The sequence below is a fragment of the Mauremys mutica genome, chromosome 2, assembly GCF_020497125.1.
Source record: "Mauremys mutica isolate MM-2020 ecotype Southern chromosome 2, ASM2049712v1, whole genome shotgun sequence".
NCBI lineage: Eukaryota > Metazoa > Chordata > Testudines > Geoemydidae > Mauremys > Mauremys mutica.
Genome location: NC_059073.1, coordinates 68,559,505 through 68,584,930, shown reverse-complemented (window position 1 = coordinate 68,584,930; position 25,426 = coordinate 68,559,505). Strand labels below are relative to the sequence as shown.

At 44.0% G+C, this 25,426-nt stretch overlaps 1 long non-coding RNA gene across 4 annotated transcripts; it reads right to left on the bottom strand.

Annotated features, from left to right (window-relative positions):
- Positions 1-15,425: 15,425 nt before the first annotated feature.
- Positions 15,426-24,771, bottom strand: LOC123363587. 4 transcript variants are annotated; one of them, XR_006576820.1, is made up of 3 exons: positions 20,758-20,904; positions 17,476-17,569; positions 15,426-15,564 (listed from the first exon to the last, which is right to left on the bottom strand). It is a non-coding gene; the product is annotated as an uncharacterized LOC123363587 (long non-coding RNA). The 4 variants fall into 4 exon arrangements; XR_006576822.1 differs by lacking the exons at positions 15,426-15,564; positions 20,758-20,904 and adding exons at positions 15,574-16,332; positions 24,666-24,771; XR_006576821.1 differs by lacking the exon at positions 15,426-15,564 and adding an exon at positions 15,574-16,383.
- Positions 24,772-25,426: the final 655 nt, after the last annotated feature.

Below are 25,426 nucleotides of genomic sequence, written 5' to 3'. Positions count from 1 at the left end.
TTTGCATTGCTGGTGAAATATTGACATGCAGATGCTGCTGTGTCTCAAGTTCTCATTGTTCAGTCTATATCCTCAGAGCCCAGAAAATGCTTTGCCTTAAGCAACTCCTTTCTTTAAAAAGTTCAACCGTTATTCAGTTTTAAGGGATTATTCTATTTGCTTTGAGCCGCTAGGGAGATGGCAGCACTGAGTGCGAGTGGCTATGGAAGAAAATTGCACCTGGAATTGTACAGCCGGGGTGCTGGGTATTGGCGGACAAATCCTATGAATATATTCCATCTTTGTAAATATGTTTCATGCAACAAGGAGGCTCTTTGTAGATGGTGTGGCCAGAGCCTAAGGGGGGGGATGGCCAAGGTGTCTCTTTGCCTTGGTGAACCTCTGCTATCATAACTGCCCTGTGGGGCATTTGCTGCTAGTGTAATTTAAAGAGGCCTTCAGGCTATTCTAATTTATGCCAGGGACCAGACTGACACCCCTTTAGAGGGGAGAGGTTGCAATTGGCAACTTTGCATACCCCTTCCCCGCAACCTAGGTTTTATTAAATGCCCTTCAGACAAAGTCTAGGATCAGGGCCAAAGTAGGAGAGCACTTGACAACTAAAATGTAAATAATATTGAATAACATATAAAAAATATAGTCACTTCTTGGCCTGAGATCTTGTAATAAGAGTTAATTTAGCATTTTTTATCATCAGAGATATTGAAGAGTGAGAACTCATTAGGTCCCCTAATCTCTCTCCTTGCAAAGAACAAATGTGCAGTACATTCTCCAGTGCTTTTCTCCACTTTGAAATGATTCCTTAAGTCTTGGAGATGACCTTGGGAGATTTTCCCACCATTTCAATAAGATGAAATATCTAATTGTTCATATCAGATGGGACAAAAGTATCTATGATACAGGGAGTGTGTTTCTCATTAGTAGGAATAACTAATGCAGGAGTTGTACAACTATCCTTGTGACGGGGTGTATAAACCCCCCACAGGCCAAGTTGGGGGTTAACCCATCACTTTTGGCCAAAGAGGCCATGCCCCCTTGTTCCAGCTGCACATGCTTCCTGTGGCGGGAACAGATAAATGGCAACTGTTCAGCTCAGACTGGGCTGGCTGAGGCAGAAGAAGAGCATGCATTGCAGGCTCCTGCCAAAGAACCACTGCCTCTCCAGACCGCCGAGGCCGTGGGCCTGACTTTGCCGTGGAAGACCTGCTGACTGCAGAGACCAGCGGGAATGCCAAGCCACTGGCAACCAAGGAGATGTCCGTGGCAGGCTTAAGGGTAGGAAGTGACCCAGGGAATATGATGGGAGTCAATACTTTGAACCCTTAATAGGGAGTTTGCTGACTGCATATGGCTCTGGGTCAGAACCCGGTGGAGTAGGCTGGGCCCAGGTTCCCCTGTCCCCATCCTGCACTTGCCACTAGGTGTTGCTGACAGGGATCTTTGATACAGATTGTTTGTTTTCTCCACCCCACCCATGGGGTCGGAGCCCCCAGACTGCCTTTGTTTGCCCTGGTCAGGAGGCTGAGGGGCCAGACCATTTGTTTGCTTTGCTCTGCCCTGGGAGACTGAAGTACCTGATAGTGACTGCTTGACCCAGCAGGGAATCTAGACAATTGTGTGACAGGGTGCAGGAACCCTGCACACTGGGTAAACAGGGGTGACCCCCTACTGGATGACAATCCTATATTTCCTATGTTATTATATCCCCCATGACAATCCTATATTTCCTATATTATAACACTATATATCATAAAACAATCAGATTTTTAAACATCTAAAACTGCATATGCCCTGTAAGATTGGCTTGTACTAAAGCTATGGAAGCTGAAGAAAATTCTATTTCCCCTCCAAAGGAAGTTCTGCAAAAGTGAATATGAATCTTTTGAAGAAATTGTTCTTGGTCAGCTTCATTAATAATATCAAGCTAACTACTGGTTTATATTTACTTACCACATATCACAATTCATATTTCAAATAGGTTTAAAACCTAATAGTCTGAAGAACGTTCAGCAGCTACCCTTTGTGCATGAGACTCCCTCCAATTTCCCAACCTTTTGTAATGGAAGTGCAGGAAAGAGAATTACAAATATGTACACAAAGGGAGAGATACCAGAACATTGTGTCTATTCATTGGAGCTGGATAGCCTACATGACAAGAAAAATTAAACTGGGATTTGGAGACTTTTTATTTTTACCTGGCAGAATGAAGAGCTTTCCTGATTTTACTTTAATTACCATCTTGTTCAGCCTTTTTACTTGTTGCCTAAAATAATCAATGAGGACTTTTGTCTTCCATTTTCTATTGCCAGACATCTCCTGAGCAAACTTTTCCCCTTCATGTTAGTGCAGAATAGAGCCAAAGACAATAGAACAGACGTGTTTAAGAAACAGACTCTGTTTTTAAAAAAGAAAGAAAATACAGCTGATTTGGATGGTATTATTTAAATCCTTTCTTTTCTGTCTTCCACTCCCACCCCTCTATACAAAAATACTTAAACTCTCCTACCTGCTTCAGCTATGAAAGTTACCACAATCTAGCATCTAGCTGTCAGGGGTCACAGTGTAACACAGAATGTGGGCCAGCTGAGCTGAGTACAGACAGGCTCAATGGGTGGGTCTACACAAGCCTTTTCATCTTAAAATGCACATCATTGCTTCTCTACTGATACTAGCTCTAGTGGCTAGCACAGGCCACTGGCTGGTAGACAATGTGGTGGTTAAAACACCATTGGCACCAGCACCATGTCTCTATTAGCATCCCCACTCTTGCAAATAATGGTAGGGATATTTAAGAAAAATGTTAGTGTAGAGAAGGCCTTTGTGTCTAGAGACTTTTCTTAAAACAAATGTTTGGCTTGGCATAGAGAACTGGAGTGGGGATATGGCCCACTCTCACTCTGTGTGTGTATTTGTAAGCCCTCCCTAACTCCTCCCCTTGCAAATGGCTTGTCCACATGTAGAGGTTTATGAGTTTGCTACAGCCAGCAAGTTAATAACCTTGGTCATTCAGCTCAAAGGGAACAGTATCATATTTTTAGATTCAGAGGTCTCAGGTTTAATTTCTGCAGATGATCCAGGGGCACGGAATGTCATGATCACCAATATAAATCTGGCCTATGTTAGTAGTGAAATAAAGCTGCCATAGGATAGTGTCCTATGTGAAATGAGTTGGTGGTTTCCATTCAGTTCCAGATAGATACGAGTAAAGTCATCACAATTGCCATTAAATAACTATTTTAAGGCAGTTTCAGTAGAAAAATCAAAGACTGAATAAGCTTGTAACTTGAAATACCGCTCTGACATTCGGGGGTGAAATCCAGACCCACGAGGGGCTGTCACACCTGCCTTGCAACCTTGGGTGCTTCATAGTGCTTTGCTGTTGTAGCTCTCAACATGGGTTGCTCACAATCAGCCTGCCAGCATGCAAGTTGCACCCCGAGCATCTGTGTATAGAGTCACACTACTGCCTACCAGCACATTCCAGTCACACTCAGGTTTCCACCAGCCTTGGTTACCATTGCAGTGTGACCTCAACACACTCCCAGTCCTGAATTTCCCCCCAAAATGTGTGTTCTGCACAGTCCCACTCTCTCCTGGACAGTTCAGGTATTTTAGGTCTTTTGCCCCTGTAAGGGGATTAATATCCAGCAGTTTGCTGCTTTAAATGGAGTTACCCACACAACTCAGTTTAAACACAACACTGAATTAGTTTTGAGTAAAGAATAAAATAAGTTTATTTAGCTTCAAAGAGAGGAGTTTTATGTGAGTACAAGTATAAGACATTAAAGTCCAGAAATGGTTCCATGAGAAATAAAGATAAAATGCTTTCTAGTAACTGAAACTTAATAAGCTAGACTTGGTTCAAGGTGAAATACTTTAACATATGTTCACAGTAACGTTGCTGACCAAACTGTCAGGCCAGGATCTGCTCCCAAAGGCCATTTCTGTTGTCTCCTTAGGCGAAAGAGAGAGATGGATAGGGAGAGAGACGTTTGGGTGTTTTTGCCCCTGACTTTTATATTCCAGGCCCCCTTTGAAATGCATTTTCTTGAGGGTTGCCCCTAGATGAAGTTTATTCCCTCTGTGAGGAAGGAGGGTCTTGTGGTGAAGGTTTCATGCTGTTGTTTGCTAAGATGCAGATCTGCTTGATCCTGCCCCCCTTCCTTGCCAAAGAATGTCTACTTGATAAGTTGATTTCCCATCAACTTTGCTGACACCTGGCTAGAGGCATTGGCTTGTCCTTTGTCTTTGAGAAACTGGTTTACCCAGACTTGTCTGGTAAACACATTTCAGACCTAATTTCAGCTTATGTTTATAATTTTACATGTAATCTTGCTACACACGTTTCATCATGTGATGTTAGTTTTCAAATGATATCTCACAAGGGGTGTACAATGATTACAGTAATGTGTACGGTATGAATACAATGTAACATTCAGTCACAATGTGTTCCATCCAATATATGGTTGAGGCACATAGATAGGATCGATAATCTATCTACTTATGCCACACATATTACTGTGGTATCTAAACTCCAGGCAGAGTGGGGAAACTTTAATTGTCACTGATAATGCTTCACTTTTTCTGTGGCTAGACAGTGAACTTTATTTACCAAGGCTGTCATTCTGGTACCTGAAGTTTTAAAGTACTTCAGACAAAGTCCAAAGGTATCCAAAGGTTTGCAGATATTGAGGATGGGATATTTTGTAGAAGGGAGCAACCTGAGCTAGTCAACGCCCAAAAGTTTGTATTTCATGGTGAACATTGTAGATCTCTTGTCTGGTTTTTGTCAGTCAGGTATTTTTGTAAGTTAAGTTTGATGCTGAGGTGATTAGGGGGCGGGGCTTCTCTGAGTAGGAGGTCCTATAAAGGTAGCCAGCCAGTCAGGCAGCGGCATAGACAGCTGCAGTGGCACAGGAGCCAGCAAACAGAGCTATAAACAGGGGAGTTTGAGTGGGAGTTTACAGGGGGAGTTTGGGGGAAGACCAGGAGAGGCAGGCAGAGGATCAGACAGGCTAGTGAAGGGAGTGTGTGGTGTTCTAGAAGTGTTTTGGTGCTTGCTGGGGGTTTGTTTTGCTGTGGGTGGTGGTATTTTGGTTTGGTTTGTGTTTCCCAGATTTACAGGATTTATGTGGGAAGCTTATGACAGACACAGAGGCAGCAGTTGTAGTGACCCAAGCAGTGGAAGGCACAATGAAGATGACTGGATGTGGAAGCTGCAGCATGTACATGATCCTGGAGAGGGTACCTGATAAGAGTTTCATCTGCATGAAGCGCCACCTGATGGAGCTGATGGAAGAAAAGATCTGAGGATTGGAGATGCAGGTGGAAACTCTGGTTGACTGTAGAAGGGGGTTTGAGCAGATGATGGAGCAAAGACATGAGGAGTCTGAATGGAAAAGCTCAGACTTGCAGATGGAAGCAGGACCAAAGAACTCTGAGGGGAGACTGCTGGGTGAGGAAAGAGGATGGTGGAAGCATGTGACTAAGAGAACCAGGCAGAGGAAAAGACGGGCTAGTGAAGGAGAAATAGAGCTCAGGGAGACGTTTGCGGAGTTGGAAAATGAAGAAGGGGCACAGCAGGTGGTTGCTGAAAGTGAGAGGGCACGGAAGAAGAGAAGAGCAGCTAGTCCCATAAGAAGAGGGGAAGAGTCAATGGAGATAACCACCAAACATGAGCCCTAGGAGGATACGGGATGGGTTGCAGAGGATTGCAAGGGTGAATAGGAATCGAGAGGACTTGCAGCCAGAGGGAACAGGGGATAGACTGGAGAATCGCACCGTCACCAGGAAAAGGCAGGTCTACGTGACTGGGGACTCCTTACTGAGAAGAATAGACAGGCCAGTAACCAGAGCTGATCCAGAGAACAGAAGGGTGCGCTGTCTGCTGGGTGCTAAGATACGGGATGTGGACCTGAGGCTGAAGAGGATCCTAACAGGAGTGGGAAAGAATCCACTGATTGTCCTTCATGTGGGAACAAAGGATACAGCTAGATTCTCGCTGGAACGAATCAAGGGAGACCATGCCAGGCTGGGGAAGACGCTTAAGGAATTCGAGGCTCAGGTGATCTTCAGTGGGATTCTGCCTGTTCCTAGAGAAGGGCAACAAAGATGTGACAAGATTATGATGCTCGACAGATGGCTCAGGCAATGGTGCTATAAGGAGGGCTTTGGGATGTATGGCCACTGGGAGGCATTCATGGACAGAGGACTGTTCTCTCGGGATGGACTTCACCTGAATAGATAGGGAAATAGACTTCTAAAATGGAGGCTGGCACAACTGGTTAAGAGAGCTTTAAACTAGGAATTGTGGGGAGATGGTTGGGAGATGTCCAGGTAATCTCCGCATTGGATTTTAACATTGAGAGGGAAGAAAACCAAGTAAGAAAGGATACAGCCATGGGTAGGAGAATGGACATATGGAGGAAGGGTAGTATAGATATCATTCTAATAGATGATACTGATGGTAAAATGTCTGGGCCTAATCGTGTAAAGAATATGAGCGAAGCCAAACAGCAAGAATTAAGATGTTTGTACACCAGTGCAAGGAGCCTAGGTAACAAAATGGAGGAACTAGAGTTACTGGTGCAGGAAGTGAAGCCGGCTATTATAGGGATAACAGAAACATGGTGGAATAGTAGCCATGACTGGAGTACAGGTGTTGAAGGGTATGTGCTGTTTAGGAAAGACTGAAAAAAAGGCAAAGGTGGTGGAGTAGCATTGTATATCAGTGATGAGGTAGACTGTAAAGAAATAAGAAGGGATGGAATGGATAAGACAGAGTCTGTCTGGGCAAAAATCACATTGGGGAAGAAAGCTACCAGAGCCTCCCCTGAGATAGTGCTTGGGGTGTGCTACAGACCGCCGGGATCTGATCTGGATATGGATAGAGACCTCTTTAATGTTTTTAATGAAGTAAACACTAATGGGAATTGTGTGATCATGAGAGACTTTAACTTCCTAGATATAGACTGGAAGACAAGTGATAGTAATAGGGCTCAGATTTTCCTAGATGCAATAGCTGATGGATTCCTTCTCCAAGTAGTTGCTGAACCAACAAGAGGGGACTACATTTTAGATTTGGTTTTGGTGAGTAGTGAGGACCTCATAGAAGAAATGGTTGTAGGGGACAACCTTGGTTTGAGCGATCATGAGCTAATTCAGTTTAAACTAAATGGAAGGATAAACAAAAATAGATCTGTGACTAGGGTTTTTGATTTCAAAAGGGCTAACTTAAAAAAATTAAGGAAATTAGTTAGGGAAGTGGATTGGGCTGAAGAACTTGGGGATCTAAAGGTGGAGGAGGCCTGGAATTATTTCAAGTCAAAGTTGCAGAAACTATCAGAAGCCTGCATCCCAAGAAAGGGGAAAAAATTCATAGGCAGGAGTTGTAGACCAAGCTGGATGAGCAAGCATCTCAGATTGGGGATTAAGAAAAAGCAGAAAGCCTACAAGGACTGGAAGATGGGAGTGATCAGCAAGAAAAGCTACCTTATTAAGATCAGAACACGTAGGCATAAAGTGAGAAAGGCCAAAAGCCATGTAGAGTTGTACGTTGCAAAAGGAATAAAAACCAATAGTAAAAGTTTCTGTAGCCATATAAATAAGACAAAAACCAAGAAAGAAGAAGTGTGACCGCTAAACACGGAGGATGGAGTGGACATTAAGGATAATCTAGCATGGCCCAATATCTAAACAAATACTTTGCCTCAGTCTTTAATGAGGCTAATGAGGAGTTTAGGGATAATGGTAGGATGACAAATGGGAATGAGGATACGGAGGTAGATATTACCACATCCGAGGTAGAAGCCAAACTCGAACATCTTAATGGGACTAAATTGGGGGGTCCAGATAATCTTCATCCAAGAATAGTAAAGGAACTGCACATGAAATTGCAAGCCCATTAGCAAGAATTTTTAATGAATCTGTAAACTCAGGGGTTGTACCAAATGACTGGAGAATTGCTAATATAGTTCCTATCTCTAAGAAAGGGGGAAAAAAGTGATCCAGCCAAATACACGCCTGCTAGTTTGACACCTGTAGTATGCAAGGTCTTGGAAAAACTTTTGAAAGAGAAAGTAGTTAAGAACATTGAGGTCAATAGTAATTGGGACAAATTACAACATGGCTTTACAAGAGGTAGATTATGCCAAACCAACCTGATCTCCTTCTTTGAGAAGGTAACAGATTTTTTAGACAAAGGAAATGCAGTGGATCTAATTTACCTCAATTTCAGTAAGGCATTTGATATCGTTCCACATGGGGAATTATTAGCTAAATTGGAAAAGATGGGGATCAGTATGAAAATTGAAAGGTGGATAAGGAACTGGTTAAAGGGGAGACTACAACGGGTTGTACTGGAAGGTGAACTGTCAGGCTGGAGGGAGGTTACTAGTGAAGTTCCTCAAGGATTGGTTTTGGGACCAATCTTATTTAATCTTTTTATTACTGACCTTGGCACAAAAAGTGGGAATGCGCTAATAAAGTTTGTGGATGACATGAAGCTGGGAGGTATTCCCACTACAGAGAAGGACTGGGATATCATACAGGAAGATCTGGATGACCTTGTAAACTGGAGTAATAGTAATAGGATGAAATTTAATAGTGAAAAGTGCAAGGTCATGCATTTAGGGATTAATAACAAAAATTATTGTTATAAGCTTGGGACGCATCAGTTGGAAGTAACAGAGGAGGAGAAGGACCTCGGAGTATTGGTTGATTACAGGATGACTATGAGCCGTCAATGTGATATGGCCGTGAAAAAAGCTAATGTGGTCTTGGGATGTATCAGGCGAGGTATTTCCAGTAGAGATAAGGAGGTGTTAGTACCGTTATACAAGGCACTGGTGAGACCTCATCGGGAATACTGTGTGCAGTTCTGGTCTCTCATGTTTAAGAAAGATGAATTCAAACTGGAACAGCTACAGAGAAGGGCTACTAGGATGATACGAGGAATGGAAAACCTGTCTTATGAAAGGAGACTCAAAGAGCTCAGCTTGTTTAGCCTAACCAAAAGAAGGCTGAGGGGAGATATGATTGCCCTCTATAAATATATCAGAGGAATAAATACCAGGGAGGGAAAGGAATTATTTAAGCTCAGTACCAATGTAGACAATCCAAAAGTTTAGACTTGAAATTAGACGAAGGTTTCTAACTATCAGAGGAGTGAAGTTCTGGAACAGCCTTCCCAGGGTAGTAGTGGGGGAAAAGACATATCTAGCTTCAAGACTAAGCTTGATGAGTCTATGGAGGGGATGGTATAATGAGATAGCCTAATTTTGGCAATTAATTGGTCTTTTACTATTAGCGGTAAATATGCCCAATGACTTGTGATGGGATGTTAGATGGGATGGGATCTGAGTTACTACAGAGAATTCTTTCCTGGGTGTCTGGCTGGTGAGTCTTTCCCACATGCTCAGGGTTTAGCTGATCACCGTATTTGGGGTCGGGAAGGAATTTTCCTCCAGGGCAGATTGGCAAAGGCCCTGTGGGTTTTTCACCTTCCTCTGCAGCGTGGGGCATGGGTCATTTGCTGGAAGATTCTCTGCATCTTGAAGTCTTTAAACCATGATTTGAGGCCTTCAATGGCTCAGACACAGGTTTGATACAGGAGTGGGTGGGTGAGATTCTGTGGCCTCATTGTGCAGGAGATCAGACTAGATGATCATAATGGTCCCTTCTGACTTTAAAGTCTACGATTCTATGAAAGCAACTTATATCAAGTTTATGTGGCATGTATAAAACCCCAGACCTTTAGAATTCTTGATATTTATTGTTAATGTCAGCCTAAACCTGGCTGCTCATAGCTGCTCTTTTTCTGCTTTTAATTTTTTTAAGGTTTAAAACAAATTGCCTTTAGTGTCTGAGGTCTAAGTCTTTCAATACCTTGAAAGCAGGGACAGATTGGTACGGTACAGCAGATCTTCCTACAATAGCATCGAGCTCCACAAGAGGGTTATTTCAGTATGTTATAGAATTCCTGGGCATTGCTGTGATAAGACATACTTCACCTAACACTTCCCACCTCAGCACACTCAAAGTAATGAATGGGATATGCTGGTTTTAGGTTTTTTTAATGTGTCAATATGTTGACAAGGAAGGAAGGTCCTGTGGATAAGACCTTCATCTGAGGCCTTGTCTACACTACAGAGATTTGTCAATGCAAGTTACAACAACAATCAAAAACCGGTATAATTGCATCACTTGTGCTTGTTCACACAATGCTCCTTCTGTCAGCAGAGCGCATTCAAAATTTGTGCTCTAGCATCGACAGTGAGAGCAGTGCACTGTAGGTAGCTTTCCCACTGTACTACTCACCACCTCATGCAGCTAGGAGTTGTGGGAAGGCATAGTGGATTGAAGGAAATCATGGATGAGGGCTCAACGTCCCATGATGCAGTTCTTTCTGTCCCAGCATTCCATGGACTTCCGACTGCATTTGGAAGTACTTTTCAGTACCTCCTGTTTACTATCCGCCTGCCATCTCTGTCTGACAGGATGGATCCCACGCTGCTCTCCACTGTTGTGGCCACTGTTATGAACACATAGTGGATGGTCATGCAGTATATGATGAGCTCCAAATCTGAACAGAAATCTGAGGTGCCTGACCTGATATGTGCCATGGAAAGAAACAACACCAGATTACTTTTGGCATTCATGGAGCAGCTGAACACAGTGGACCATCGCTTTTGGGCTTAGGAAACAAGCACTGAGTGGGGGGGATCCCATCGTTATGCAGGTGTGGGATGATAAACAGTGGCTGCAGAACTTTGGATGTGGAAAGCCACCTTCCAGGAACTGTGTGCGGAGCTCGCCCCAGCACTGCGGCACAAGGACACCAAAATGAGAACTGCCCTTTCAGTGGAGCAGTGCATGGTGATTGCTGTGTGAAAGCTGGTGACTCCACACTGCTTCTGCTTGGTCACATTCAGTTTGGAGTCGGGAAGTTGACTGTTGGGACTGCAGTAATGCAAGTGTGCAGGGCCATTAATTACATCCTGCTACCAGGGCTGGATTTGGGGGGCGCCATTTTCTTCAGCAGCGACCGCGGTGGCCGGATCTTTGGCCACCCCGGTCGCCGCCGGAATTTAGATGGAGGGAGCTGGGGCAGGGGAGCGCGGGGAGGGCCGCCTGCAGCAAGTAAGGGGGGGTGGGGTGGCACGCAGGGGAACTCCCCGCCCCAGCTCACCCCTGCTCCGCCTTCTCCCCGAGCACGCAGTGGCTGCTTCACTTCTCCCGCCTCCCAGGCTTGCGGCGCCTAAGCTGATTGGCGCCGCAAGCCTGGGAGGCGGGAGAAGTGAAGCAGCCACGGCATGCTCAGAGAGGAGGAGGGGCAGGGGTGAGCTGCTTCACTTCTCCCGCCTCCCAGGCTTGCAGCGCCAATCAGCTTAGGTACCGCAAGCCTGGGAGGCAGGAGAAGTGAAGCGGCGATGGCGTGCTTGGGGTGGAGACGGAGCAGGGGTGAACTGGGGTGCCTCAGGGTGGAGTGGGGGGAGCTGCTGCAAGGGGGGCACCTCAGGGCGGAGGGGGGGAGCTTCCGCGGGGGGGGCGCCTCAGGGCGGGGTTTGGGGGGGGAGGGCACAAGGTGGAAGTTTCGCCTAGGGTGTGAAATATCCTTGCATCGGCCCTGCCTGCTACAAAGGACTGCGGCTCTTGGCAATGTGCGTGAAATAGTGGCTGGCTTTGTGGCAATGGGATTCCCTATCTGCAGTGGGCCAATAGATGGCACCACACATTCCAATTTTGGCCCCAGATTATCTTGTGATGGTGTACATCCATAGAAAGGGGTACTTCTCTATGGCATTGCAGGCGCTTGTGGCTCATCATGGGCATTTCACTGACATCAACGTGGGGTGGTCTGGGAAGGTGCATGACGCATGCATCTTCAGGAACGTTGGCCTGTACAGAAAGCTCCAAGCAGGGGCTTTCTTTCCAGACTAGAAGCTTCCAGTGGGGGATGTTGAAATGCCCATAGTGATCCTGGGACATCCAGCATACCCCTTACTTCCATGGCTCATTAAGCCTTACATGGAAAGCCTGGACTGCAGCAAGAAGTGGTTCAGCAATAGGCTGAGCAGGTGCAGAATGACTGTAGAATGAGCTTTTGGCAAATTAAAAGTGCACTGGTGCTGGCTTTATCGCAGGTTAGAACTAAATGAGGAAAATATTCCCATGGTCATAGCAGCCTACTGCATGCTCCATATGAGAGAGTAGTTCCCCCGGGATGGAGTATGGAGGTGGATCACCTGGCTGCTGAATTTGAGCAGCCAGATACCAGGGCTATTAGAGGGGTACAACATGGAGCTATTTGAATCAGGGAGGCTTTAAGGCAACATTTTGACAATGAGCACCAGTAATGTGTCTTTCTATACAGCACTCTGCCATGCTCTGTTAACTTGCCGCCTTGCATGAAAATTGTGATGATTCCTGACAGGAATTTGTAGTCAGCAAATGATCAAACAGCAACTATATATTACTACCAGCAGCAACCACACCTGTAGGAGACAAATAAAGTATGGCTATCTTTCAGAGAGTTTGTTTTTATTAAATACCAATTAACAACACACACACAAAAGTCTTGGTGGGAAGGGAGATAAGAGTGCCGGGCAGTGTAAGCTCTCATAGCTATGTGTAAGTCCAGCTATCATTTTGGAAGCTGTCCAAAGGGGTGGAGTGAAGGGGGTACCAAGACATGCTGGGAAGTTGCAAGGAATGTGTGGAAAGAGTTAGGGGAGGGCATGGAAAGCAGGGCTGTATGGGTGGGGCCAGCATGCATGGAGCGTGCTTGGAACATGATTAGCGACCTCAACATCTCTGTTTGCTCCTCCATCACTTTTATCATCTGTTCCTGGCCCTTTACAATGTGCTCCTCACTCTCCTTTCTGTCCCCTACTTGCTCTCCCCTACTCCCCCATTCCTTTCCCTCCTATGACTAGAGGAGTGTTAACAGGCTGCTTCACCTTGAATGGTTACTTGAAACGTGTTAGCTACATATGCTAAACAATCTGTTCCACCTTGTATTTAGCTGTGACACTCTGAGGGCTTGTCTTTGAATCATAAAATATCAGAGTTGGAAGGGACCTCAGGAGGTCATCTAGACCAACCCCCTGCTCAAAGCAGGACCAATCCCCAGACAGATTTTTGCCCCAGATCTCATAAACAGGGAAGCTGCACCTCTGTAGTGTTTTAGTGAAGATGCTAGTACATTGTTGGGAGAGCGTCTCCCACTCAAGTAGTTAATCTACCTCCTCAAGAGGCAGAAGCTATGTCAACAGGAGAAGCTCTCCCGTCAACATAGCAATGCCTATATAGGAGGTTAAGTCGATATAACGATGTCGCTCAGAGATGTGGATTTTTGACACCCCCAAGTAATGTAATTATACCAATATAAGTCTGTAGTGTAGACCTGGTCTGATTTGGTTTCCCAGGCCTGAAGAAGAGGTCTCTCACCAACAGAAGTTGATCCAATAAAAGATATTACCTCACCCACCTTGTCTACCTGATGTGTTAAAATAGGCCAGTTATGTGCACATTTGTATACAATCAGTTTTCAGAGTTAAACTATGTTTTAATTGACTACAATAAACTTTGAACCAGTCCTTACACAAAGAGACAAGCTACACAATTTCAGGATCAGCAGATCAGAGGCAGGGCAATCAGATAAACTCTCATTATGTGCTAGAATGAACATATAGACTCAACCTTAAGTATGGGGTAAGGCATAGCTGCGGGTCTGTTCCCCTTAAAAAGAAGGGCAATATTATTTTACACTTTTTCAGATTACGGCACAGTTCTCTTGTTTGCTTGCTCTCTGGCTTTCTTTATTTCTCTTGTGTATTCTATCACATCTCCTTTGTAAATATCTCGTGTTGTAATGAAAGCTGTTGTACTTCTAGTATGTCAATAATCTCCTGATAACTTCCTTCATGTAATGTGTGCACAGGTAAATTGCTTTGATGAATTATATTTCAAAAGTGAGTAATGAGAACACACTGTTGCTTTACCGTAAGGTGAATGAGAAACTCTTTTGGAAGTGTGCAAATATTGGGAGTCAGACACGTGTTTCAGTAAACATCCCTTTTTGTAGTAACTACTCACGCCAGTATCCATCAATGAGGAGTCACTAGGGATGGGGTAAACATAAATGTTAAGATGGACAATAGCAATAAATTTTGTTACATAATATCACACAAAATAATATAGCCACTCTGTTGAAATAAAGTGATGCTTTCATGCTGGAAAGGATTAAGCCACTTTCAACACAGACAAAGGGACAAGAAGGTTTGGTGAATCCACCTAACTGCTGCTCCAAAATCTTCATCAGACAGCTCCATCACTAGCATTGCATAGCATGCCTCCATTTACTAAGAAGAAAAATTCCTGGGGTCAGGGGATTTGAAAGAACAGGATTATTTAGAACACAGTTATTTTACCAGCCGCCAGGTGTACTTCATCATATTAGCCTGTCTGAAGATAAAGATCAGAGGGGTAGCCGTGTTAGTCTGGATCTGTAAAAGCAGCCAAGAATCCTGTGGCATTTTATAGACTAACAGACGTTTTGGAGCATGAGCTTTCGTGGGTGAATACCCACTTCGTCGGATGCATCCGACGAAGTGGATATTCACCCACGAAAGCTCATGCTCCAAAACGTCTGTTAGTCTATAAGATGCCACAGGATTCTTGGCTGCTTTTGAAGATAAAGAGAGATTTTGTAATCTGTTCACATGCAGTACTGGTATGACAGGAGTAAGTTACATGATTGTTCTTTTGAAAATATGTACAATTCTCCTATCTGAATAGCCGTAGAATAGCTCGGCAACCTGTGGAATTCATTGTTGCAGGAATTCCTTGTAATGTGTTGCCACTTTATAAAGTTTTATTTTGTTATGCTTCAATAGGTATATCCTATCAGTAGCTGCCTAGAAATGTCAGAACTATTCCAGTAAGATGCTTATGCAGAGAACAAGCTATAATGGTGCCCACAAAGCTTCTGAAAAGATCTGAATTACAATGCCTCTCAAATATCTAATTGGCTATACATTTAGTTAATCAAAACTTGGTAAACAATCTACAGTAGTGACATCTGGCATCCTTCAATAATATCACAATCATTGATAACACTCTATTTGGATCATGTTTTAACAGGGCACAAATATTTTGACTCATAATAATCCTTGCAGTTATACATGCCAATAAAACCTCATTGTTTAAGCTGTTTATTGCCAGGGTAGGAAAGAATTCCCTAGCTCCCTGTACCGCAATGGCCAGGTGCATTATTTGCAGGGTAGATTTGTCCTTTTCCTCAGGAGCATGAGACAGAGAGCCATTGCCAAAGGCAGGATTCCTGAGCTGGGAAAACAATGGTTTGATGTAGCAGAGCAAATCCTATGTTTAAATTGGGACTCTTCCAAATTCCCATCCTCTGTCTGCCTAGTATCACTGCATGCTCTCCAATGAAGGAAAACATACTGCATCTCTGCCGGTCTGGATGTGGGAAATCAGTTTCATTGCCAAAAAACTGGAATTGCTAAGGTAGAAAGTCATTGTTTGTTCTGATGCTGGAGTCTGGAAGGAGGATAGAAAAAGCTGCATGAATACTGTTTTGTAACTACTATCTTGGGATGCTATAGGAAGGATAATGTGGAAATCGAACAGCTTGGGTGGTTTTTTCCACACTCGACAATAGGTTTATTGAAGAGAGGGAAAAGGGAACAAAAATAATCTGTGTATCTGATGATGAGGGAAATTATGTTGATGCCTAATCTTTAAAGAAATTGCATGCAAACAATTCATCTCTATGTTAAAGGCTTTGTCTGTAATGCTGCCAAGGTCATTAAATGCATAAATCCAATGAGCAGAAAGCCCTTGAAAGAAAACTGTACTCCTTTTGCTCAGCACAGCATTCTCAGAGCTTAAATGGTAAGAAGCATTGCTTGCCCTGTCTGAATGGAGAACTGCATTTGGAAATAAAGTTTTTAATTACAGCTGGCACTTCCAGGTTTCCCTCATAGCGTATACAGCCCTCATCCTACACAATGCAGTTGAGTCAGATCAGTTTGTCCTTTTTTCCCATCTCAAAGGTGCCAGGGCTTCTTGCTTCAGAGACCCCACCTGTGAGCGCTCTCCAATTCTGCCAGTGTCTCTCTGTGACACTGTTCAAGGCTCATTACGAGACTCTTCTATTCAGGTCAGTCCATTGTTAGTTTTTCTTCTATTCTTACTTTCTGGATCAGGGCTAAGGTACGATTCACAGCATCTTCTTCCCGTCACTGGCTAGGAGGCTCAGAAGCCTTTTGTGCAGCCAGCACTCTCCATCCATCACAAACCATGTGGCTTCAAACAGGAAGTGCAAGATTTTGTCCTCTTTGTAAATACAGTAAATTGCTATAATTGTTAGACATTAAAACAGAATATGGGTAGATGGCAACCGCTTTATGATTCCCAGTACAGGATCTGCCTAGAAATGTAGGAACTATTCCAGTAAGATACTTATGCAGAGAACAAGCCATAATGGTGCCCACAAAGCTTCTGAAAAGTTCTGAATTACAACAATGCTTCTCAAAGATCTAACTGTCTATACCAGGGATAAGCAACCTCTGGCACGGGTGCCGAAGGTGGCACGCAAGTTGACTTTCAGTGCATTCACACTGCCTGGGTCCTGCCACCAGTCTGGGGGGCTCTGCATTTTAATTTAATTTTAAATGGAGCTTCTTAAACATTTTAAAAACCTTTTTTACTTTATATACAACAATAGTTTAGTTATATATTATAGACTTATGGAAAGAGACCTTCTAAAAATGTTAAAATGTATTACTAGCACGCAAAACCTTAAATCAGAGTGAATAAATGAAGATTCGGCACACCACTTCTGAAAGGTTGCTGATCCCTGGTCTATACATTTAGTTAAATGGGTGTTTTTAGCTAAAGCTGATAAAGATTCCACTTTTCAGCAAGAGCTTCAGAAATGCCAGTCTTCTCACCTTCTGAACTTTCAGTTTGCTACACTGATCTTGAAGGAGGGGTTACTGCTATCTTTTAATATACTAATCCCTTTCACCAGAATGGAAACTATTGGGTCCAATTCTGAACGCACCTCCAATGAAGTAAATTGAGAGCAATTTTGCAGATGTAAATGGAGTTACTTCTCTCATAAGTGAGATCAGAATCAGACCTATTGTTAGTAGTATTCACAATGATCTTTACAAAGTTACCCCAAATCCTTGATATTGCTTGTCACACTAGTTTGGCTACATTAAAAGGATTGCCTTTGATTTAACCACTCAGCAGCACATTCTGAGCATGTAAAACAACTCCACTGAGCAGACCAGCTGAGTCGCTGCTTTTGACTAAAAACCCCATGCAGCAGAAACTGGAGAAATCAATAACACTGTGTAGCTTAGAAAATGTGCTGAAGTGGTCCAAATTTCTTAAGTAGAACCATCCCAAATAATAATAGTGAAAAAAAAAGCAACTCACCTTGTTACTATTTTAAACATCTTTCTAGTTTGTCAGACACATGCAGGTGCAACCTCCATGATGACGGAAATTGATGAAGGAATACAGGAAGCAACTAGAAACAATGATGCCACAAAGGTGGAAGAAATCAGATTTCAGGTGTTACCACAACGCGGAGGAAATCTGTTTATTGCACTGCACATTCTATTGTAATGTGCTGAACACACACATACACACGCTGCCTCAATAGACATTTCATTAGTCTACAAAGCCTGCACAGAGATAAAAATGTATTGCATTTTAAATTGCAGTGCCTGGTGTTCTCTGGGAATTAGTAGGACTAGGCAGCAAGATGCATAGTTCCCTCACAAATCATCTTGTGAAGCCTGCTATTTGGGGAGCATAGGCTTCCTACTATTATACAGCATGGAGGGAATCTAAAAGATCTACATCCCATGGATGACCAAGGGAATACTTCCCCATCATAGAATCTCAGAAGATTAGGGTTGGAAGAGACCTCAGGAGGTCATCCAGTCGAACTCCCTGCCCAAAGCAGGACCAACCCCAATTAAATCATCCCAGCCAGGGCTTTGTCAAGCCAGGCCTTAAAAACCTCTAAGGATGGAGATTCCACCACCTCCCTATGTAACCCATTCCACTGCTTCACCACCCTCCTAGTGAAATAGTGTTTCCTAATATCCAACCTAGACCTCCCCAACTACAACTTGAGATCATTGCTTCTTGTTCTGTCATCTGCTGTCACTGAGAACAGCCAAGCTCCATCCTCTTTGGAACCCCCCTTCAGGTAGTTGACGGCTGCTACCAAATACTGCCCCCACATTCTTTTCTTCTGCAAGCTAAATAAGACCAGTTCCCTCAGCCTCTCCTCATAAATCATGTGCCTTAGCCCCCTAATCATTTTCGTTGCCCTCCGCTGGACTCTCTTCAATTTGTCCACATTCTTTCTATAGCAGGAGGACCCAAAACTGGATGCAATATTCAAGGTTTGGCCTCCTAGTGCTGAATAGAGGGGAATAATCACTTCCCTCGATCTGTTGGCAATGCTCCTACTAATGCAGCCCAGTATGCCGTTAGCCTTCTTGGCAACAAGGGCACACTGTTGACTCATATCCATCCTCTCTTCCACTGTAATCCCCAGGTCCTTTTCTGCAGAACCGCCGCTTAGCCAGTCGGTCCCCAGCCTGTAGCAGTGCACAGGGTTCTTCCATCCTAAGTGCAGGACTCTGCACTTGTCCTTGTTGAACCTCATCAGATTTCTTTTGGCCCAATCCTCCAAATTGTCTAGGTCACTCTGGACCCTATCCCTATGCTTCAGCATATCTACCTATCCCCCCAGCTTAGTGTCATCTGTGAATTTGCTGAGGGTACAATCCATCCCATCATCCGGATCATTAATGAAGTTGTTGAAGAAAACCGGCCCCAGGACCAACCTCTGGGGCACTCTGCTTGATACCGGCTACCAACTAGACATTGAGCCGTTGATCACTACCCATTGAGCCCGATGATCTAGCCACCTTATAGTCCAATCCATTCAATCCATTCGTCTTTAACTTGCTGGCAAGAATACTGTGGGAGACCGTATCAAAAGCTTTGCTAAAGTCATCATATATCATGTCCACTGCTTTCTCCATATCTACAGAGCCAGTTATTTCATCATAGAAGGCAATCAGGTTGGTCAGGCATGACTTGCCCCTGGTGAATCCATGTTGACTGTTCTTGATCATCTTCCTCTCTTCCAAGTGCTTCAAAATGGATTCCTTGAGGACCTGCTCCATGATTTTTCCAGGGACTGAGGTGAGGTTGACTGGTCTGTAGTTCCCTGGATTCTCCTTCTTCCTTTTTTAAAAGATGGGCAGTATATTTGCCTTTTTCCAATTGTCCACGACCTCCCCCAATCACCACAAGCTTTCAAAGGTAATGGCCAATTGCTCTGCAATCACATCAGCGAACTCCCTCAGGACTCTCGGATGCATTAGATCTGGCCCCATGGACTTGTGCAATTCCAGCTTTTCTAAATAGTCCTTAACCTGTTCTTTCACCACTGAGGGCTGCTTACCTCCTCCCCATACTGTGTTGTCCAGGACAGCAGTGTGAGAGCTTGTCTGTGAAGACCGAGGCAAAAAGAGCATTGAGTACTTCAGCTTTTTCCACATCATTTGTCGCCAGGTTGCCTCCCCCATTCAGTAAGGGTCCCACACTTTCCTTGACCACCTTCTTGTTGCCTACATACTTGTAGAACCCCTTCTTGTTACCCTTCACATCTCTTGCTAGCTGCAACTCCAGTTGTGTTTTGTCCTTCCTGATTACACCCCTGCATGCTCGAGCAATATTTTTATACTCCCCCCTAGTCATCTGTCCAAATTTCCACTTCTTGTAAGCTTCCTTTTTGTGTTTAAGCTCACCAACGATTTCTCTGTTAAGCCAAGCTGGTCGCCTGCCATATTTGCTATTCTTTCTGCACATCAGGATGGTTTGTTCCTGCGCTCTCAATAAGGCTTCTTTAAAATACAGCCAGCTCTTCTGGACTCCTTTCCCCCTCATATTAGCCCAGGGGATCCTGCCCATCCATTCCCTGAGGGAGTCAAAGTGCGCTTTTCTGAAGTCCAGGGTCTGTATTCTGTTGCTCTCCTTTCTTCCTTTTGTTGGGATCCTGAACTCGACCATCTCATGGTCACTGCTGCCCAGGTTGCCACTCACTTCTACTTCCCCTACCAATTCTTCCCTGTTGATGTAGCAACATTGACTTTGATGGAGTTCTGCTAATCTATACCAGCTGGGGAATGTAGGCCGTGGTGTGTATTAGCGAGAATAGTTACAGAAAAGTTTTAAATTCATTCTAGAGCCCCAACTGTAAGTTATTCCCATCCAGCCAAAAACCAAAGAATACCGTGTTTTTCCATTCACAATATAGCTTGATTAGCAAGACTAAAGTCCAGTTCTAGCAATGTTGCTAACTCTCATGGTTGTATCACAAATCACAATATTTGGGATTTTTCTTAAAGCCCAAGTTTGTGGAGGAATGAAATTAACCTCCAGCTACTGTTATTTTTCTGCTTTCCCTTAAAAAAAATGTGGTTTTAGCTTTCATAGTTGCTAGGAAAACTCTGAAGCTTGAAAACATGACCTGAGTGCACCCTAAAGACTCAAAAACCAGAGGGCAAGTCAATGAACCCCCAATATACCATTTTAAAAAACCTCATCATTTTAAGCCAGTCTGACCACTTTTGAATTCTTGGGGTTGGCAATACTGTTCACAGGTCCCCTCCAACAGTAAAAGAGCACCTGGCAACTTCTTGGGTCTGGCATTTTCAGGATTCTCTTCTTCCTGGACTCCATTGTCAGGCTGTGGCCAGCAAAAAGAGGGCATGGCCCAGGAACATTCTGTGACACCAGGGGCGGCTCTAGGATTTCCGCCGCCCCAAGCACGGCGTCATGCCGCTGGGGGCGCTCTGGCGGTCGCCGGTCCCGCGGCGCCGGTGGACCTCCTGCAGACGTGCCTGCAGAGGGGCCGCTGGTCCCGCGGCTCCGGTGGACCTCCCGCCGGCGTGCCTGCGGATGCTCCACCGGAGCCGCGGTACCAGCGGCCCCTCCGCAGGCATGTCTGCGGGAGATCCACCGGAGCCGCCTGCCGTCCTCCCGTGGGACGCTGCCCCAAGCGCGCGCTTGGCGCGCTGGGGTCTGGAGCTGGCCCTGGCCCTGTGTGACACTGCACCCCATATTCTTCATAGTTATATGATTATGATATATTTATGACATAATTATGATGCATTTTGTAAAGATGGGTCATGTAAGGTGTCATTAGAAAAGTTATGATTTGCTGAATATGATTATCTTATTTGTATGCATGGATCATTTTTGCATCTGAAGTTATGAATATTGACTATGTATCTGCATTTTACATGTTGTCATGCCTGGGTGACACCCATTAGGCAAAATGGCTTCCAGTCTAAATAGCTGGCTGTGAAGGGCCTATTAAAGGTAATGGGCCACTAGGAAAAACAATAGGCCTTAGGAGAAGCTTATCCCCCACCTGGTGATCCTTCCTGAGAACACTCCAGGCAGCCTGCCATGACTCAGCAAGATATGCAAAGGCATGTGACCAGGCCACAAGACTCTGGACTCCATTTTGGGATGTCTGTATTTTTCCACAGACTGGTCTGGGAACCAAGTTTGAAACAAAGGGGTCCCACCTTATGCTAAAGCTGTATAAAGTAGGGAGTGACATAATCTGCTATTCTTCACTCTCCCACAACTCAACACCTAAAAGAAGTTCCTAACGATAAAAGACTTGGAATAGGGATGAGGATCCCAAGTTGCAAAGCAAATGCCGCTTGTCCCATAGGAATCTGCAAGCCTGCTTTTATCATCAGCCAGGGGAAGATATTGTTCATTCATATCCTATTTTCTAGGTAATCTGCTTTGATTTGTTTGCTATCACTTAAAATCTATCTTTAAATTTAAGTATTTATTTTAAAGTAATTAAAAAACTTATTTTACTAAACCAGTGAGTTTGGAAGTGCTTGGGAATCTTAGCTCAGAGGGGCTGTTGCTTTTCCACATTGAGGGGGAGGTGAACTGGATAATAAATTCATACTGGGTTGGGGTTTGGACCAGGACAGGACAGTTCAGCTCTGGGGTCCAAGGCTGGGAAATGGGTGGTTATTTTGGCTGTAGCTGCTCTCTAGTTGGTTCATGCAATGACTGGTTAGAGAGCCTGCATGTAGCTGCTGCTGGGAGTGTCCTGTGTGAATGCCGGTGGAAGTGTAGGACTGGGAGCCTGTTTGCAGCTTGTCACAGCAGTACAGTGTGAGAGGGAGCCCAGGGTGGTGAGTCAGAGGGCTCAGTGGTACCCCAGTTCCAGGTGGCACCCTGGGGGGAACCCATCTCACCCTCCTCTTCAGTGATTCTCCATCTGTGAGAGCAACCCTTTGGACTGTCCCGTTTTGGCCAGGACAGTCCCTTTTCTAAGCCCTGTCCCAGTTGTCCCAACTTTTTTGGCAAAAGTGGGCATTTGTCCCATTTGCTCTTGCCAACTCGATCAGTAGGCAAGAGCAAATGGTCAAAAAAGCAGGGTGTGGAGGAACATGCAGGAATGGGGGTTAGCAGTGATGTCACCCCCACAGGGAGATGGCGGGCTTGGGCAGGGGGCAGGCAGGGCTTGGGTGAGGAGTGACACCACCCCCAGTCTCTCACGATGCAGGGCAGGTAGGACTCGGGCGAGCAGGGATGCCAGCTCTGCACAGGGAGGAGGGCTCGAGTGAGCAGCTCAGGCCAGCCCCACATGGGGGGTAGGGCTTGGATGAGTGGCTTGGGCCAGTCCCGTGTGTGTGTGTGGTGGGGGAAGCCACGAGCTAGCCCCATGTGGTGTCCCGTTATCCCTTTGGGAAATGTGGTCACCTTACCTTGGACCCATGTATGGCAAGACCTCCAGCTTCTCCCTTGTGATCTCTCCAGTGCAGTTGTGCATTTTCCATCGCAAAATTTTCTGACACATTAAACAATTGGGGGAACCATAAAATCAAGTGAATATCAACAGTGGCCATGAGACATTAGATTGGAGGTCCAATCTTCTGATCAGCCACAGTGTTTCACCTCCTTACTCAGGCTCCTCTGAAGGTGCACCTGCTTGGAGCTACTTTTTGTCCCTTCATGCTACTGCGCTCTCACAGGTATTTATATGCTTGAGATTGCAGTAATGCAGAATGCCTGCTGCATAGTTTGTGTAATGTACTGCATAGGACAAGCATCTGACAAAGTGGGTATTCACCCACGAAAGCTTTTGCTCCAATACTTCTGTTAGTCTATATGGTACCACAGGACTCTTTGTCGCTTTTTACAGATCCAGACTAACACGGCTACACCTCTGATACTTGCATAGGACAAGGACACCAGGCCTTGCCTTTACCACATATTAATTATTATTGATATTACAGTACCATATAAGGACCTTTAGATATTATTGCAAATACCATGGGAATGTTCTTTAATTGCAAAGGTAGCATTGGAAAGTTTTTAAAGGAAGCCTCTATAAATTAGTACACTTTGTCTGTCTATTTGTGTGTATAGTTAGATATCTAAATTGTGTGTGTATATAACATATTATATATAATAAAAATGTATCTGGACATTACAAACTTAGAAAGTAGCACTATGACTAGACGAGTTGTATTCCAAGCTCAGATGGAATGTGCTACCAAAATAGCCAATTAAGGCCAAAAAAATTCAACCCTCCGTAGAGCTGTTTTGTACTAACCTGCTAGAATTTAGTCTTGGCGAGATTCAAGAGCAGCTGGTGACAGACTATAATTTCAGTCAAACAGTTAGGGAATGGGATATAGTCTTTTCGTGATGTGCAAGCTTAAGTCTCATTAATATAGTTTTCTAGTGGGGGAGGAGGAGACATATTAAACCCGAGTTCAGGTTGAGAGTACATATTAGTAATTTAAAGGTAAAAAATAACATTACAGGGATGTTGTGACTTTCCCCAAAACAAGCATTACAAACCCACAAAATTCAGAGTTAATGTTTTAAGCTTAAAAGAAATCTAAAATGTTAAGACACAGCCATGCATAGTGAGGGCACCCAAAGAGCCTTAACTCTTGAGAAGAAAAATAATAATCTTTAAAATTCAGTTCCATCTAATCAGGGACCACAGCCACTAAGATGCATTAGTCATAATTGAACCGGCCTTCAGGGTTTAGTCAGGACCGGCTGACACCTGTGTGAACACAATTTGTGCAGCTAACTGCAAAGGCATGGGCTGCACTATGTCAGTTTACTGTTGTCTTCACAGCCCTGTTCAAACACCATCTATAGTGAAGACTTAAGCAAGCTCTTTGAGGGAGCTTTCCCTGACTTATTCAGAGCAGTCTCTCTCTTGAAAGAAATTCTGTTGTTCATATTCTGTCTGCAGATGTTTCTTAACTGGTTTCAGTTTCAACAACACCCATATGAGACATACAAAAAGACAAGCAAAATGAAATTTGATTGAATATTGCAGAAAAAGCTAAGTATGAAACTGAAAGATTTCATAAATAAGGCAAGTACAAAGAAACAATTCAGAGAGGAGCTTCAAGATGATAGGGTTATAACAGTGCACTCCTCTTTCCATATTGCACTTAAATACAGCAGTATTATGATATACTGGCAACATAGGAATAATAACAATATCAAACTTCATGGGTTCAAACCTTTCCAAAGGCAGCTTGCAATATTGAGATGATGTGGTTTATCCATACAACAGAAAGTCAACTTACTAGTAGACTAAAAAATGTCACTAACAGCCCCTGGTGACTGTCTGGGATTATGGCACAGGTGGATGCTGACATCACAAAGAAGAATCAGAAGCAGTGTTATCAAAAAGGTACGTGACCAAACCAAAGATCTTTAAATATGAAACCAGCACATCTGCCCTTCTCTCTCTTGTGGATAGGAAAGAGCAAAGTTTGTTAGATGAGAGTGGGGAAGGGACTGGACAGGGATGAAAAAATTACCTATTTCTTCATCTCTCATTCTAATTGTGCAGATTTATCTGACTATAACAAGAAAAACAATTTAAAACAGTTCAGTGTTTCAGCTATTTTTGAGTCTTCTACTTAACCACCCTCCTTGTTTATTAAGGCTTGTTTTCTCCCCAGTGGTTTTTCCTCTGATGTACAGTAGTTATAAAAGCTTTTCTTATCTATTTGTGTATGATGATAGCTAATTGTACTATAATATACTCATAACTTCTTTGGGGTTAGAGAGATCCCTCAGCATCTTGAAGGATCTAGCCCTATTAAAATCTTCCCACCTGGTTTCAGATCACAATCACCACCATTTAATAACACTTCTGGTTCTCCTTGCTTGTTTCCCATGCCTTAATTTGCATGCAGACATTGTAGTACATTAATACTCATTATTCATCTATTTTATTTTCAGAACAAGTCTACCTTCTACCTTACTTCATATG